An 8108-nucleotide genomic window follows, 5' to 3' on the forward strand; every position below is an offset into this window, starting at 1 on the left:
TGCCTCCCAAGGGTGGCGATGTGCGTTGGGTGGTCGGACTGGTCGAATGTTATGGCAGTCTGAGACCATTTCAGGTAACTAGGTGTCGCCGGAGCGACCATATTCACCTCTCGGTTAATAACTTTCAGTCGACTTTTGCTTTCAACATCAGCAAAAATCATCAGAGTGGAATTGACCTAAGGGTATCCGTCGTCACTGTCTTCTTTGTCCTTGACCTTGTCCGACTCCTTTTCCTTACCTTTGGGCTGCTTGCCCTGGAACTGCTGGATCAAGAGTCGACACTGTCGAGTGGTATGTTTCGGGTAAATGAAATTACCCTCTTCATCTTTCTTTGTGTGGACGAGACATGGTAAGTCCAACACATCATTTCCGTCCTGGTCTTTAACCTTTTTGGGGTTCCAAGGTCCTTTAGGTTTCCCTTTAAACTTTCCTTCAGTTAAAGCCAAGGCTTCCCCGAGAGCCGCTGGCTCGGCTTTCCGCTTCTGTTTCCGATTGGAATTTCCTCTAGTTTCTTGGGCGACTGACTTGAGCTTGCCACTCCTGAGTCGATCCTCATCTTCACCATTAGCATACTTGGTGGCAATCTCCATCATCCGATTCAGGGACATATCTCCGGTTCGACCAAATTTCAAATTCAGTTCTCTGTACTTGACGCCTTCCTTGAAGGCACAAACTGCTTGGTGGTCAGACACATTCTCCACCGAGTGATGTAACGTGATCCACCTCTGGATGTAATTCCTCAAAGTTTCATTCGGCTTCTGCACGCAAAACCGCAGTTCCGTCAGCCTTGCTGGTCGCTTGCATGTGCCTTCAAATGTGGTGACGAACACTCGGGAGAGATCTTCCCAAGTGTAGATGCTGCTAGGCGCTAACTGGTTCAGCCACGCTCTGGCCGAGCCCTCCAACATGAGAGGCAGGTGCTTCATGGCCACTTCATCATTGCCGCCGCCAATCTGGACGGCCACTCGGTAGTCCTCAAGCCAAGTATCGAACTTGGACTCGCCAGTGAACTTACTGACTCCATTCGCCAACCTGAAGTTGGGAGGAATCACAGCGGCCCTGATGGCTCTACTAAAGCACTCTGGCCCCGAAACATGTTGTCACGACCGGTTTTCCGGGTAATAAATTTCCAGAAAAGGCCGTCGTGCTCATCAACCCCAGGATTACTGTTAGCTGATGAGGCTCCAACTTGATACAGAAATTCCAAGCAAATACAAAATATGTAGTACAAGACCGTTCTGGCCTGTGAGTACAACAAATGGTTTCTAGTGGTTGATGGCGGAAGCGGGTTGTGAAACGTCAGTGTCTATGGGACTCCATTTCCCACGGGAACAGCTGACCAGGTTAACTCCTATCTTCGCGAGGCTGCTATCTCCATTACTTAGGTTCCGGGGCTGTCATCACGTCGCTCCTCTTCGTGCAAGAAAATCTGGCCAAGACAATAGCCAGGGACAAGCCAGTGAGTACTTTGAATGTACTCGCAAACATTATGAACACAGGTATAATATAACAATGATGTGCTGAAAATATTTTATGCTCATGACGTCGGTCACAAAAGATAAATGAAACTCTGATGTGTGCAAGCAAGTTATTTATAAAAATGCAATAACATGGTAGTATTAAAATTTATGAAACAAATAACAAGCAATGCCACAGTCGGGCGTCTTAGCGACACCACATAAAGGGCTTTAAAAGAAATGCCACAGTCGGGCGTCTGAGCGACACCACATAAAGGGCCTTAAAAGAAATGCCACAGTCGGGCGTCTGAGCGACACCACATAAAGGGCTTTAAAAGAAATGCCACAGTCGGGCGTCTGAGCGACACCACATAAAGGGCTCAAAAAAATGCCACAGTCGGGCGTCTGAACGACACCACATAAAGGGCTTTAAAAGAAATGCCACAGTCGGGCGTCTGAGCGACACCACATAAAGGGCTTTAAAATAAACAATCATAGTGAATATCCCGGAGGTAGAACCATCCCAGAGATACTCGATATTAACACTAATATCACGGGTTAGTCAACAATAATAATAATCATAGTTATCACAAGTCACAAGTAGTAATTCCAGTTCTGGTTAACAGTTTCACCTCCGAAGACCGACGCTAAGACCGACACTTGACCCATCCCAGACTGTAATCCTTAACCATGGACACGGCTATTCGAATAGGTTTATTCTCTGCAAAGGGTGTACTCTTTACCCACGAGTAATGGATTTCTTTAGTCCATCGGGACTAATTCCGTCTACGGTCTTTTTGTTGAAAACACACCAGCTTAACTCACACGTGTCTGGAATCACCCACGACACCTGTCAAGCAAACTCTAAGTGGGGAGGCTACAACCTCGCGTAGCATGGGATCAAATTTATATCGCGCGCTCTAAGGGGTGGCCTCCCCTCTCGGTCCCAACCGGAAACACCCATGCCCCCGGACCAGGTGGCCTGCCTACCAGCTACAACCGGTATCTTCCACCATGGCCTCTCTATACGGTGTGTGCTAGAAAGAGGTTGACAACTTACTGAACCGTACTCTACTTGCTGTAGAGACGAGTGGTAGTACGAAACAAGTATGGGGGTTACTGGCACAAGACTCGATCTACGGTCGACTCAGGAGGTTTAAGTATTCCCTGTATGATTAGCATGACGAATATATTTCAACCAACAGAGTCACCGCTCATATCACCTTGCCATGCCATACCAGACATAACCATCCCGACGGAGACCGGCGACAAACTCATGCCTACCCAAGGCAGAGGTTTTCCCGGGTTCCTGCCGGTATGCATGCAAGGCACATGAGGGTGATTATCATCACAAGTGTGTCCATTTCCAACCGCATGGAAATCAATAACATGCACCCATGCATATGATCATATCACATGAAATAACAAGTTTCTCCAAAGTGAGGTGATGTTATGAACGTGTCATCGAACACACAAAAATATTATGCCGGGGTTCAGAATGCTTGCCTTCAATGTGTGGAAAGGCAGGGTGCACTCCAAAACTTGAAACATTTCTCCTCTCTTCAAAAATCTGGGGTGGATTACGCCTCCACTTAAACACGTGGACGGCGCGGTGAGACACTGACAGTGGGTCCCGGGGGCCTACTAGTCAGGTTTGCCTATTTCTTTTCCCCCTTCTTTCTTTGTCCCGAGCGGAGGCGGAGCTCCGGTGATCGTCGCCGGCGACTGGCGGCTCCTCGCGGGGCCCCGAGGGCGGGGATGGATCCGCCACTCCAGGGCGGTCCTCCCGGTGGTCGCCAGGCCAGTGGGGACGGAGGGAGTTGCCGGCGGCGAGCTTCGCGGCGGAGGAGGCTTCGGTGGCAGAGTGGTTTTGGGGTGAATGTGGTCCCCGATCAAAATCGAGTAGGGGGTTGGGTTCCTGGAAGGAAGGAGGTGTTCTTGGTGAAGAGAAATGGGAGGGAGAGGCCCTGGTGGCGCTGGAAGAGCTGGGGCCATGGCGGCGGTCGCTGCTGCCGGAGGTGGGGAAGATGACCTCCCCGGGTCGATTGGCTGCCCCAAGGGGTCCTAGGGGATGGCTTAAGAGTCGCCTGCGTGCTCGGAAGGTTTCGGGGCGTCCTTTTATAGCGCGACGAGGTCGGTTCCGCGGCGGTGGATGAGGACGCCGGCGAACCGCCGTTCTGTAGCTGCAGGGGAACGTGGCAGCGACGAGAGCTAGGCGACACCCTTGTGGATGAGCTTGAGCTGTTCAAGGGGCCAGGTGGCGAGCCGGGGTGGCTTGGGCGGCGCTGAACGGCGCAGGGCTGTCGGCCGACGCCGGCGTGCCGCCAAAAGTGCTCTAGCGGTGGCGCTGTAGGGCGCCAGGGCGGGCTGGCGTGTAGTGGTGAGGCGGGGAGTGCGTGGCAGCTAGCTGCAGGTGGTCACGAGTCGGAACGGGTGCGGGGTGAGATGCGGCGGCTCGGTTGCACGCGTGCGCCAAACGCACGCTCTGCTCGCGCTCTGGGCGTGCACGGGACGTGCTTGAAGAAATGCCAGTGCATGCTGCAGAGCTTGGGTTAGGCTGGAACTTAACAGATACAGGCCAGGAGCCACTGGGAGTCTAGTGGACATGTTAGTTCTATTAGGGGTGCAAGCTCCCAGTGCAATGTCAAAAGTCATGTGAAAACAGATCATGCCCATAAGGTGTTTGACAAAATGCTAAGGGCACTTAGGCATTTCTTGGGGTGGCCAAATCCTCCAGATCAGGGTCTCTTTGGATGCACAAGAGGGTGGTGAGGTTAGTTTGTGAAAAGCACAAACTTGTTAGTGCAAGTTTTGCAAAACTACAATTCTGGACAGGAAATAAATGACATTATTTCATGAACCAAAATTAATCCAATGGGTGCATGCTCCTGGATTTAGGGGTTTGGTAGGGCTGTCTACAAGTAGGAGAAAACAAAAGATCTTTGGAGCAAAATTAAATAGGGTTGCAGTAGAAATCACAAGGCTGGACCAGAATGAAAAAGAGGATGATTCACTCAATTTTTTCAAAGAACATAAATAGGTTTTTGCACAAAGTGGAATAATATGCTCCTACTGACCTCCCCTAATTTTGGTAGAAGTTTTAAAGAAATATTTAAATAGGTTGTAGTGTAAAATTGCCCACTGGACCAGATTTGAAAACTTGGTGTAGAGCTCAAAATATTCAATGAATGGAATATATTATTGCACAAAAGTGATTTAGAGACATCACATGACATCTCCAAATTTTGGTTGGATTTTTAGAATAATATATCAAATGGTTGCAGTTCAAAAAGAGCTCCAAAACTTAAAGAAAGTCATTTTAAGGAATAAAGCTCAGAGTGAAATAATTTAATAAATAAATCTCCTGATTGAAAGATGTTTTTAAATGAGAGGGAAAATAAGTCCAATATGTTTTGGAAGGATCCACTTGGGAAAAACTCCTTAATATTAAAATAAAAGTTTTGAAATCAACAGGGATATACTTGCATGCAAAAATTTTAAACTCTTGGCAAAATTTTAATAACTAAAACCTGGTTAAATTTTTGGGGTGTTACAATACTACCCCCCTTAAGAAAAATCTCGTCCTCGAGATTTGCTAAGAGCCGTTGTGAAAAACAAAAGTTCCATATGCGTTCGAGCGGTTGTGAGACTGCTGCCGTGGTGCTGCGTGAATAAAAAAAAATCCACGTAGTGAGGGGATAAATGATGCAGCAATTCAGTAAAAAGAAAACTCATACTAGGATCTTTCGCGGTTACACAAGTTAATCACGAAGAAAAAATTACTCATACCAGTAGAAACTAAATACTCGACTCGTCGCACAAATTTGGGGTACCATGCATAAGATACACGCAAATATAAATGCTGCAAAAACAAATACAATAGTGGCGTCTAAAATGAAAACGGTAACTGGGTGGGGTCCTGATAAAATGTCTCTGGTAAAGGGATACACTCCTCTTCTATCGGAGGAAGTGGATTGACCAGTCGATGTATGCGTCTCTCCGGGTCGGGCCTTAGTGGTCTGCCGATGGCAATCTGAGGATTCAGATCAGTGAGATTCTGGAGATAATCCATCACTCGTTGGTTCAAATGCTCTTGAGCGATGATGTACTGGGTAAGGTTGGCCAGAACTGGGTCTCTCTCAATACGCCCACCGGGAAAAGACGTTACTTCTCCGGGTGCTGCACGGCTCGGAAAGTAATAATATCCTCGTTCACGGGCATAGGGTACTACGGATCGAAGACGAGCAATCGCTTCTTTTGCAGCAGCTTCTATGGCCAAGTGTGGGGTTGGCATAGATTTCCCCACGAAGGAAACTTCCGTTGGATCTTGATTGGAGTCCACGGGAGGGATGTGCACTGCTGCCCAATATTCCAGGTGGAAGGGGTGATCCTTGATTTGAACAGCTCGTACTGAGGTGGCTGGGTAGAACCCATGGTACTGCGGGTAAAATCCCACAATATTTTGACAAAGCTACCTGGGGTTGCATCTGGGGTTCTCAGATGAATGCTGGGGCTCGGCATGACAGGAAAAAGTTGTGAGTGTGGTGCACAAGGTGAGGGTTGCTGGGTAAGGTCACAAGGTGGCCTTTATATAGCAATGGAGCCGGATCATTTTACCGTGGTGAAAGGTAATAAATTTGCCAGCTTAGCTCCAAAGGTCGGGTCAGTGTCAGAGATACACATATCTCATAAAGAGACGTGTTACTGTGGTTGTCGTCGGGTTGGTTTTGGTAGTTGTGCCCGGAAAAATGTGCAACTATGCACTGACCAAAAATGCAAGGCCACTATTAAAACAGAGGCACAACGACAGGCTGCGTTAATAAACATGGTCGCACGATTACAACGCGAGGATACACTGAGACTCGGTACTAATCGTACGGCTTAGTCTACCTTGTTAATGTCTAAACGGGCGTGCCTGGTGGATGTCGAGGCTTCTCCACGTGTCTCACTGCCGGGATTAGTCGGAGATGGCGGAGGAACTGCAGGGTCGGGGTAGTGATGATGACCATCGCGGGGATTGTTGGCCACAACCCCGTTGGAGTGTGCTCCCAAAAGGCGACGAAGCACTTCTGGGGTCATCAAAGCATCTCGGCTGATGGCTGGAGCTGATCTCGGGGTCTCGATCGGTTGTCCAAACAGCACGACTGGGTTGTCGGTGTGGGGCTCGTTTTCTTCTCTCGCCGGGGCTCGACGAACCAGCTCTCCACGAGCTGCAATTAAATCAATAGTGATTTGATCGCACAGTTCCTCTAGTGCACTTACATAGCGCACCAGGTGCAACAATGCAGGATCTGTCTCGTGATCTCCGTTGGCAACTTGGGGTGGTCTTCCATACCCTTCGCGTCTGGGGTAATAGTGGAACGAGCGACAGTTAACTCTGGGCGACAAGTGCCTGAGATGAACTATAGCCTCTCGAGCAGCTAGTTGTATGGCTTGTGGCTCAAAGGAAGTTGTTCTTCCGGTGAACCTGTAGGGGCGCTCGGGTACTATACCCCTACCGTAGATGTGTACAGTGGCCCAGAATTGACGTTCTTCACCGCTCAAGGGTCCTTGGTACACAACATATTCTGGTGGCTCCTCTAACGCATAGGCACGACAGGTGAGGTTTGCGAGGATGGTCACAAAACCTCCAAGGTTGGTTGCTGTGGTCTCGTTGTGCACTATGGGGCCAGGCATTGTGGCTAGGTTTGAGGTTGTGCTGTGCTGGGTTGGGGCTAGGTGCCCTTTTTATAGAAAAAAGGGAACGGAGTCTTCTTTCGCACACTTGCGAATGAGACATTTTTGCCATCGGTCACTGGTGTGCGATCGACAGGCTAGGCTGATAGGTTGGGCACCGACTGCCAAAAGTGTCGAGATTACTGTGTGGCTATCTTGCACGAGAAGCTTGGCTGGGGTTTGGCTAAGGTCTAGTGGGTTGGTTTGCCTAAATTTTTCGACCTGGCTAAGATAGGATTAGCCAATGGTCAGCCTGGCTCTGATACCAAGTCTGTCACGACCGGTTTTCCGGGTAATAAATTTCCAGAAAAGACCATCGTGCTCATTAGCCCCAGGATTACTGTTAGCTGATGAGGCTCCAACTTGATACAGAAATTCCAAGCAAATACAAAATATGTAGTACAAGACCGTTCTGGCCTGTGAGTACAACAAATGGTTTCTAGTGGTTGATGGCGGAAGCGGGTTGTGAAACGTCAGTGTCTATGGGACTCCATTTCCCACGGGAACAGCTGACCAGGTTAACTCCTATCTTCGCGAGGCTGCTATCTCCATTACTTAGGTTCCGGGGCTGTCATCGCGTCGCTCCTCTTCGTGCAAGAAAATCTGGCCAAGACAATAGCCAGGGACAAGCCAGTGAGTACTTTGAATGTACTCGCAAACATTATGAACACAGGTATAATATAACAATGATGTGCTGAAAATATTTTATGCTCATGACGTCAGTCACAAAAGATAAATGAAACTCTGATGCGTGCAAGCAAGTTATTTATAAAAATGCAATAACATGGTAGTATTAAAATTTATGAAACAAATAACAAGCAATGCCACAGTCGGGCGTCTTAGCGACACCACATAAAGGGCTTTAAAAGAAATGCCACAGTCGGGCGTCTGAGCGACACCACATAAAGGGCTTTAAAAGAAATGCCACAGTCGGGC

Source organism: Triticum dicoccoides, chromosome 5A (genome assembly GCF_002162155.2).
Source record: "Triticum dicoccoides isolate Atlit2015 ecotype Zavitan chromosome 5A, WEW_v2.0, whole genome shotgun sequence".
Classification (NCBI taxonomy): Eukaryota; Viridiplantae; Streptophyta; class Magnoliopsida; order Poales; family Poaceae; genus Triticum; species Triticum dicoccoides.